Raw genomic sequence first — 7196 nt, forward strand, 5'->3', positions numbered from 1 at the left:
ATATGCAGGGTGTGTAGACAAAAGCTTTTTATTAGCTAAAGATATGAAAGGATAAACACTGTAATAATTCATGTGATTCAAAATGAGCAAAAGCAAAAGACTAGCTCCCCTCAAGAATAAACATTTTAGACCTATGGAAAGGACAATACTAATAAAAAAAACTGTATTTACTTAGAAGCATTCAGAATGTCAACAAAACAACTGCAACTTTTTTTTTTTTGCAATTACAGAGTGGTGTTCAGTTAACAGCACAACAATTATTTCATATAAGCTGCCTCAGAGACAAATGAAGATGAAAAAGCCACCATCACCATATAAAACTAATTTGTGCTGTGCACCAACAAGAGCCTGCTTTAAATTTCCATGCCAATTTACAACCCCCATGCTGTACCAAGGCAAGGTCAGTGGCTATTGAAAACACCACCAGGTTAGAGCTATCTAAAGACACATTCGGTAGTGTGTTAACTACACAAAAAAAGACACTGTACAGTTTAAAAACAAATCTTACACAGCCTTACATTTCAATTTTTTTCTTTAAAAAGAGTAAGCTGTGTACAGTGGGGTTAAATGCTTTAGAGGCAAGAAAAATAACTGACCAACTTATTCATCATCATCATCTTCTTCATCTTCATCTTATTCATTTTCCTCTTCCTCCTCCTCTTCATCTTCCTCCTCTTCCTTCTTTTTCTTGCCTTTTTTCAGCCTTTACAATTCTCTTTTTTGCTGCATCAGGCTTTCCGTTAGTTCGATAGGCAGCAATATCCTTTTCATATTTTCCTTTCAGCTTCGCAGTCTTCTTTTCATAAGGCTGCTTGTCATCTGCAAAAGTGTTATCCACATCTCTCCCGGTTTCACCACATCAACAATGGACAGGCCAGGATGTTCTCCTTTGATTTGGGGGCAATTACTCAGAGCAGAACAGAAAAAAGGCCAAAGGAGACCTCTTGGGTGCACTGGGATCCTTAAACTTCCTTTTTGTCTTCTCTTTAGGAGGGATACAGGTTTTCATTTCTCTTTGATAATGGGCCTTGCCCGCCTTTGCCATATCTTCAAATTTTCCTCTCTCTTTAGCAGACATGGTCTTCCACCTCTCTGAGCACTTCTTAGAAAACTCTGAGAAGTTGACTGAAGCATCTGGGTGCTTATTCTTATGCTCCTCCCAACAAGTTTGCACAAAAAATGCATACGATGACATTTTACCTCTCAGCTTCTTAGGATCTCCTTTGCCCATGTTAGTTATTTTTCCTCAGTGAGGCACAGAGCTGCCCAATGCCCGTCCCGCTCTCACTTGTCCTGGTACTGTCTCTACAGAGCTGGAGGTACTGCAACAGTTGTCAAAAAACCAGAACTCTTGCCTGCCACATCTCGTGCTCTACATTGTTTTAGCTTCTATGTTCCTTGGTCTTTTTACAGTCATTTTAACACGGACTTTGTTACGAGGAGGTCGACAAGTATACACGGTGTAATGCAGTAAGAAAGAAGCCAAGAATCAAGCATACAATGAATGTGTCTTTTTGACCACTGGAGAAAGAATGAGGTAAAGAATACTCTTTGAGATTGGCTTTGCCATTTGAGAAAATGGGGCTTTATAATATTTTACCACAATTTTATGATTAAATTTTATTTCTGAACTGACAAACACTGTAATTTGTGAATAAACCAGATAATTTGAGCTTAAGCAAATTTGGCTCTTATTCTAATGGTAATTTAGCAAGTCAGTCATTCTAACAGAAACTCACTTGCCCTAAACCTTAGTTTCATTTTCTAAAATTTGTGAGAATGATATTTATATTACAGGGCTTGTGTGAAGATTTAAGCACATGGGCACATGTGCTTACCCCTAAATCCTGGTCCTCTTTGTAGGTATTTGCTGTAGTTGAGACCTGTGAAATGAAATTTGTGTGTCTCAAACAAAACATGCCAGAGTACAGAGAACCATTTACCACCCATATCTCTTCCTGCAGTGTTTGCTGTCATGAACCTCAGCTGCCTGACCTAGCATCCTCTTCACCAGAATTGCCCCAGCCAACACTCCTGTGGGTACCCCATCTCCTGCAAGCAGCATGAGTCCACAGTCGGCCTCGGAAGCTTGTGCTGACTACACCAGCTTACACTTATCCAGGCACATTCACTGCTAGACTCAGGCACCACCCAGAACCCTAGCAACCTTTGCAACTACTGCAGGTCCCCACATCTTTTACTACCAATTACCAAGTAATTGATAATGACATGAGACCCAGTTGCCTATGCCATCAAGCCACCTCTCTTACTCCCTGATCCAAACCTGACACATGCCCCCGTACACTGTCCCCTCGAGCGTGTGCTGCACCACACTCCAGCATACCCTATCTGTCAGCATCTCCATGCTGTCCACATTCTACAAAGCTGGAGTCCTTCCTAACTCGAGTCAGTCCATAAAGTCTGCAAGAGGTGACTACTTCTTCAAATGTGAAGATACCTGTGCAAAGCTAAACAGGTCATGAAGAATCACAGAAACATGATACCCTCAAAAGAACACAATAAACTTCTTGCAACTGATTGCAAATCAATAGATATCCATGAACCATGTGACAAATAATTCAAAATAGTATTTCTAATAAAGCTTAATAAGATACAATAGGAGAGAATTAAACAAGTTAGTGATACCAGGAAAATACAAGAACAAAATTTGAAGTTCAACCACAAGATAGCAAAACAAAACAAAACAAAACCCCTTAATAGCAAACTCGATGGTGAGGAGGAAAAGATCAGCAAACTCAGACAGGTTATTTTAAATTAATCCAATCTGAAAGGAAAAGCAATGAACAGAACCTAGAGAAATGATGGGACACAATAAAATATAAATATTATGTATTGTAAAATAAGTATCACTGATTTCTAGTGAAAAGTTGAAGACTGTAAAATCCATGATGGATCTTTTTGCTGGAATGCATGTTGTCAACACAACATCACCATGTCTTCCTCTCAAGGCTGCCTCTGTGTTGCAAAAAACAACATAGGAAATGCATTACTAATGTGATTTGGGGTTTCAGCTGGCCACTGTGAGAAACTGCATGTGATTTGGGAGGCTGAAAGAAAAGAGAGGATATTTTTCTCTGATGCAGCTATCTGTGGCTTCCAAAACTCTCCTGAGAACCACCCATTTTGCAGCCTTCACTGACATGTTTGGTGGGAGCTATCCAGAAATTCGTAACTGTTCAATTGGCTTCCTGAGAACTGCTCATATTAACAATCCTAGCTGAGGTCATCCTTAGCAGAGTGTCTGACTTTCACTGCTTCAACTCTTCCAACATGGTGTACACTCCAGTTTCTCGATATTAAAACTGTCGACACTTGATATACCTGAACTTGAATTCCAAGAGCAGATTTCGTTTGCCTGACTGAATTTTGACAAAACCACCATTACTGCCATACACAGTGTTACTGTATATGTTAGCAAGAAAAATCTCTTTAATTTCTGGTTCCCTGCAGATCTTAGAGGCCAGCTGATAACATTAACATTCTTCACCACCCCCTTTAACATTTCTATTCACTAAAATCAAGCCATTCTTGAGAAATTCTGCAGTGTTCCTTTGTGCCGTGTTCCACGCTTTTCCTTTCTGCACTCACCATTTCTCTTGAGCTTCCACAACATGCTCTCTCCTCACAGCTATACTCTCAGTGATAACTTTCTACACATCCAGATTTTAATTAAACATTGTCTCTTTCCCAAGTTTGCTGGATCATTTGCAATAGGGTAAAGATTCAGCTATAGCCCCATTAACCAAAAGGCTTAAAGGAGTTTACACTTCTCTTGACATTGAAAAGTAAAACGAATCAAGTTTTCTCTCCATCTACTCTTCTCCCTCCCCTTCAATAGCATCTCCAGTAAATCACTACACATAACTCTCAGGATTTCTCTATATCCTAACAACCGCCTTAGTTTTGAGGTATAAGTATTCGTTTTGAGGTATAAGTATTCATTTTGATGTATATTCAACACCCTATACATACAGATTTTTGACTTTTTCAACTTCAAGAGATGTTTATCTACGTATCAGCCAGCCAGAATCCTGTAATAAGAATTTCTCATATTTCCTGAGGTCTCCAACTTTGAAATCATACAGAGTTCTTCTCTTTTACCATCACCATCAATAATTCCATGCTTTTCACCTTCTTATATTCAATAGCTCTCTGCTTTAACATTACGGAAACATCAGGTTTCTGCACAGTTCTTTTTTTTCTGCCTTCTTTTAGTTTATTTTTTACATAAATGCTTTTTTAATCCAGTTAGGGTACATGCATCCATGACATTTCACACCATTTCCCAGCACTTTTAAAGTTTTTATATTTCTACTGTAATACTCTGCCAAACCCTAGCCCTAAGCCCATCCTGGGACTTCACATCTGGGCTGCAGGGGAGATCATAATTATCACGATGCTATGGTGTGTAATCTCCAGCAGAGTGTGAAAGGACCCATCTGCTGTAAGTCCACAACCAGCCACTTTGCCCATTCCCACACCAGAGTGAAAGATGCTCTAGGCCAGGTTGCTGATGTTTTCCTTCTCTGTAGCCCCAGTGTTCAGAACAGTGACTAATGAGTGAATCTTTAGCTTAATTGAATAAAGATCATTTTACCAGCCTTTTCTAAAGTTTTACTTCTCGCTCCTAACCCCTCTATACCCACACACTCTCAAGAAGATGAGCTGTCCTCCTCCAATGCTGACAAAAATAGAGCTATTTGACAGAAATCCCTCAAATTTGACAACTACACATTTACATGGCTAATATGAGTCTCACTTTAAAAAAAACATTTTCAGGAAATGCCTTTTTTTTGTTCTTTGTTATAGATTGAGAGTATTGAGGCACTGGTTGAGCAGGAATGTTATTCTTGGATATTTTGAGGCTTACTTAGGCTGACCCATGTCTCAAGGGTTTCAGTGAGGTATCTCCTGCTTTCATCAACTCCCACAGGAGATCACACTGAGATCACTGTGGTGTCCTTTATAAGGTGTGTTTAGCTCATTGCGCTTATGTACCACTCTTGGGACAAGCAGGCGCTTGGTATAACTGAGGCCTTGCTGAGGACCTGGCTTCCTGGTGGTCAGTGCACGTTCCTCTGAGGGCCTGCGCTGCAGCTTTCTTGCTCCCTGGGTTGTTCACTATCTCTCCACTCCCTCTGTCCATCTCATATTCTTCCCCAAAACTCTTTATTTCCTCACTTACTTAGTCAATGGGCATAGGCTTTAGAAACAAAATCAGGAACAACTTTCTCCTGAGTTGGAAAGCACAGCTAAAGCCTCCTGATTACTCAGGGGAAATGAAGATAAAATACATGGAGAAGGCAAAAGCGAATATTTCAAAAATAATCACACACAATAGTTTATGTAAAAAGAACCACGTTCATCTCTCCTTCCCTTTCTCCTGTCAGAAACCTCTGGTGGCAAGGTCCTCGCCTGAATCTAGGATCCCCTCCTCAACCACAACCTCGGGAATTGCTCCATTATTCATGAGACCCTTCTCTCATTTTACGTCCCCTTCATTTTTACTGGCTTTTTTCTTTTAACACATTCGTGCTTGCATTAGTATAGTACCTCCAACTCTAAAACAGTATCTCTCAATCTTGTCTATCCAATGTCATGGGCTCCTTATTCTCTTCTGCAGCTACATATTAACTGTTCTCTGAATGTGTCCACCCAAATTCATATATTGGGATCCTAAACCCAATATATGAAGTGATGATATGAGGAAGTAGGGCCTTGGGAGGTAATCAGGTCATGAGTACAGAGTCCCCAGAGAGCTCCCTCCTCCCTTCCAAAACATGAGGCACTGTGTGATGGAAGAAGCAGGACGGCACCATCTATGACAGGAAGCCAGGCCCTCATCAGACACGAAATCTGCTGATACCTTGATCTGGGATTTCCTGACTCCAGAACTGTCAGCTATAAATTGCTATTGTTTAAGCCGCCATCTATGGCATTATGTTACAGCAGCCTGAAGGAACCAAGACAGTCTTTAAAAGAGAGGTTGACAACTTCACTCTCCATTTCTCACAACTCCATCACCTCTCTGTTCACTACATCTTGGCCACCACTTAACTAACCTTGCCAAGCCAAGGAAGCTTCCTCATATTTACCAGGCACTTTCTCAATTCCTGTTGCTATGGTTTATAATGTGTTTAAGAGCAATAAGTACCTTTTACCCTTGGAACCCTCTGCTCCACCATCATTGGTAGCAGCCGCCTCCCAATCTCCTTCCTGGGTCTGGCTAGCTCTTCCTCAGGCTTGGTCGCAAAGTCTTATTTCTCTGCTTGTCCCATGACTGTGCATGTTATCTGGGGCTCCAGGCTCCTTTGCTATCCTCCCAAGACACTTTCCTTCTGCAGCCTCTAGACAGGTCCAGATGGTTTTCTTTTCTTTCTCTTTCTCTTTCCTTCCTTCCTTCCTTCCTTCCTTCCTTCCTTCCTTCCTTCCTTCCTTCCTTCCTTCCCTCCCTCCCTCCCTCCCTCCCTCCCTCCCTCCCTCCCTCCCTCCTTCCTTCCTTCCTTCCTTCCTTCCTTCCTTCCTTCCTTCCTTCCTTCCTTCCTTCGTTCAGAGTCTCACTGCAACCTCTGCCTCCCAGGTTCAAGCAATTCTCAGCCTCCCAAGTAGCAGGGATTGAGATTACTGGTGTGTACTACCCAGCTAATACATACATTGGCCAGGGTGGTCTTGCACTTCTTGTATCAAGTGACCCTCCTGCCTCAGCATCCCAAAGAGCTGAGATTACAGGCATGAACCACCATGCCTGGCCAGATGGTTTTCTGTCACTTTTCCTAACTGCACAAAAATTTTCAGAAAGCTGTAAATCTCTGATAAAAGAAGGACCTAGAATTCTTTTATGATTATAATTATGATTATGATTATTGAGGCAGGGTCTAACTCTGTCACCCAGGCTGGAGTGCGGTGGTGCAATCATGGCTCACTGCAGCCTCAGCCTTCTGGGCACAATTAATCCTCTCACCTGAGCTTCCTGAATAGCTGGAACTACAGAAGCATGCCACCACACCTGCTAAGCATTCATTTCAGCAACCATTTTCCAGTATATGCTCTGCTAATATCAATATCCATTTTTAAGTTATTTTCTTGTTTAAAACATGTTTTCTATAAGAAGTAATTAACTATACACATGTATACCATGTGTGTGTGTGTAGGTATGTGCTTGTATTTTACAGAAG

The 7196-nt window shown here is 41.2% G+C and overlaps 1 pseudogene; it reads right to left on the reverse strand.

Moving 5' to 3' along the window:
• Positions 1 to 600: 600 nt before the first annotated feature.
• On the reverse strand, positions 601 to 1231 carry LOC144578218 (high mobility group protein B1 pseudogene; annotated as a pseudogene).
• Between the last annotated feature and the right edge of the window lie 5965 nt (positions 1232 to 7196).

The sequence above is a fragment of the Callithrix jacchus genome, chromosome 11, assembly GCF_049354715.1.
Source record: "Callithrix jacchus isolate 240 chromosome 11, calJac240_pri, whole genome shotgun sequence".
In the NCBI taxonomy this organism is placed as follows: Eukaryota; Metazoa; Chordata; class Mammalia; order Primates; family Cebidae; genus Callithrix; species Callithrix jacchus.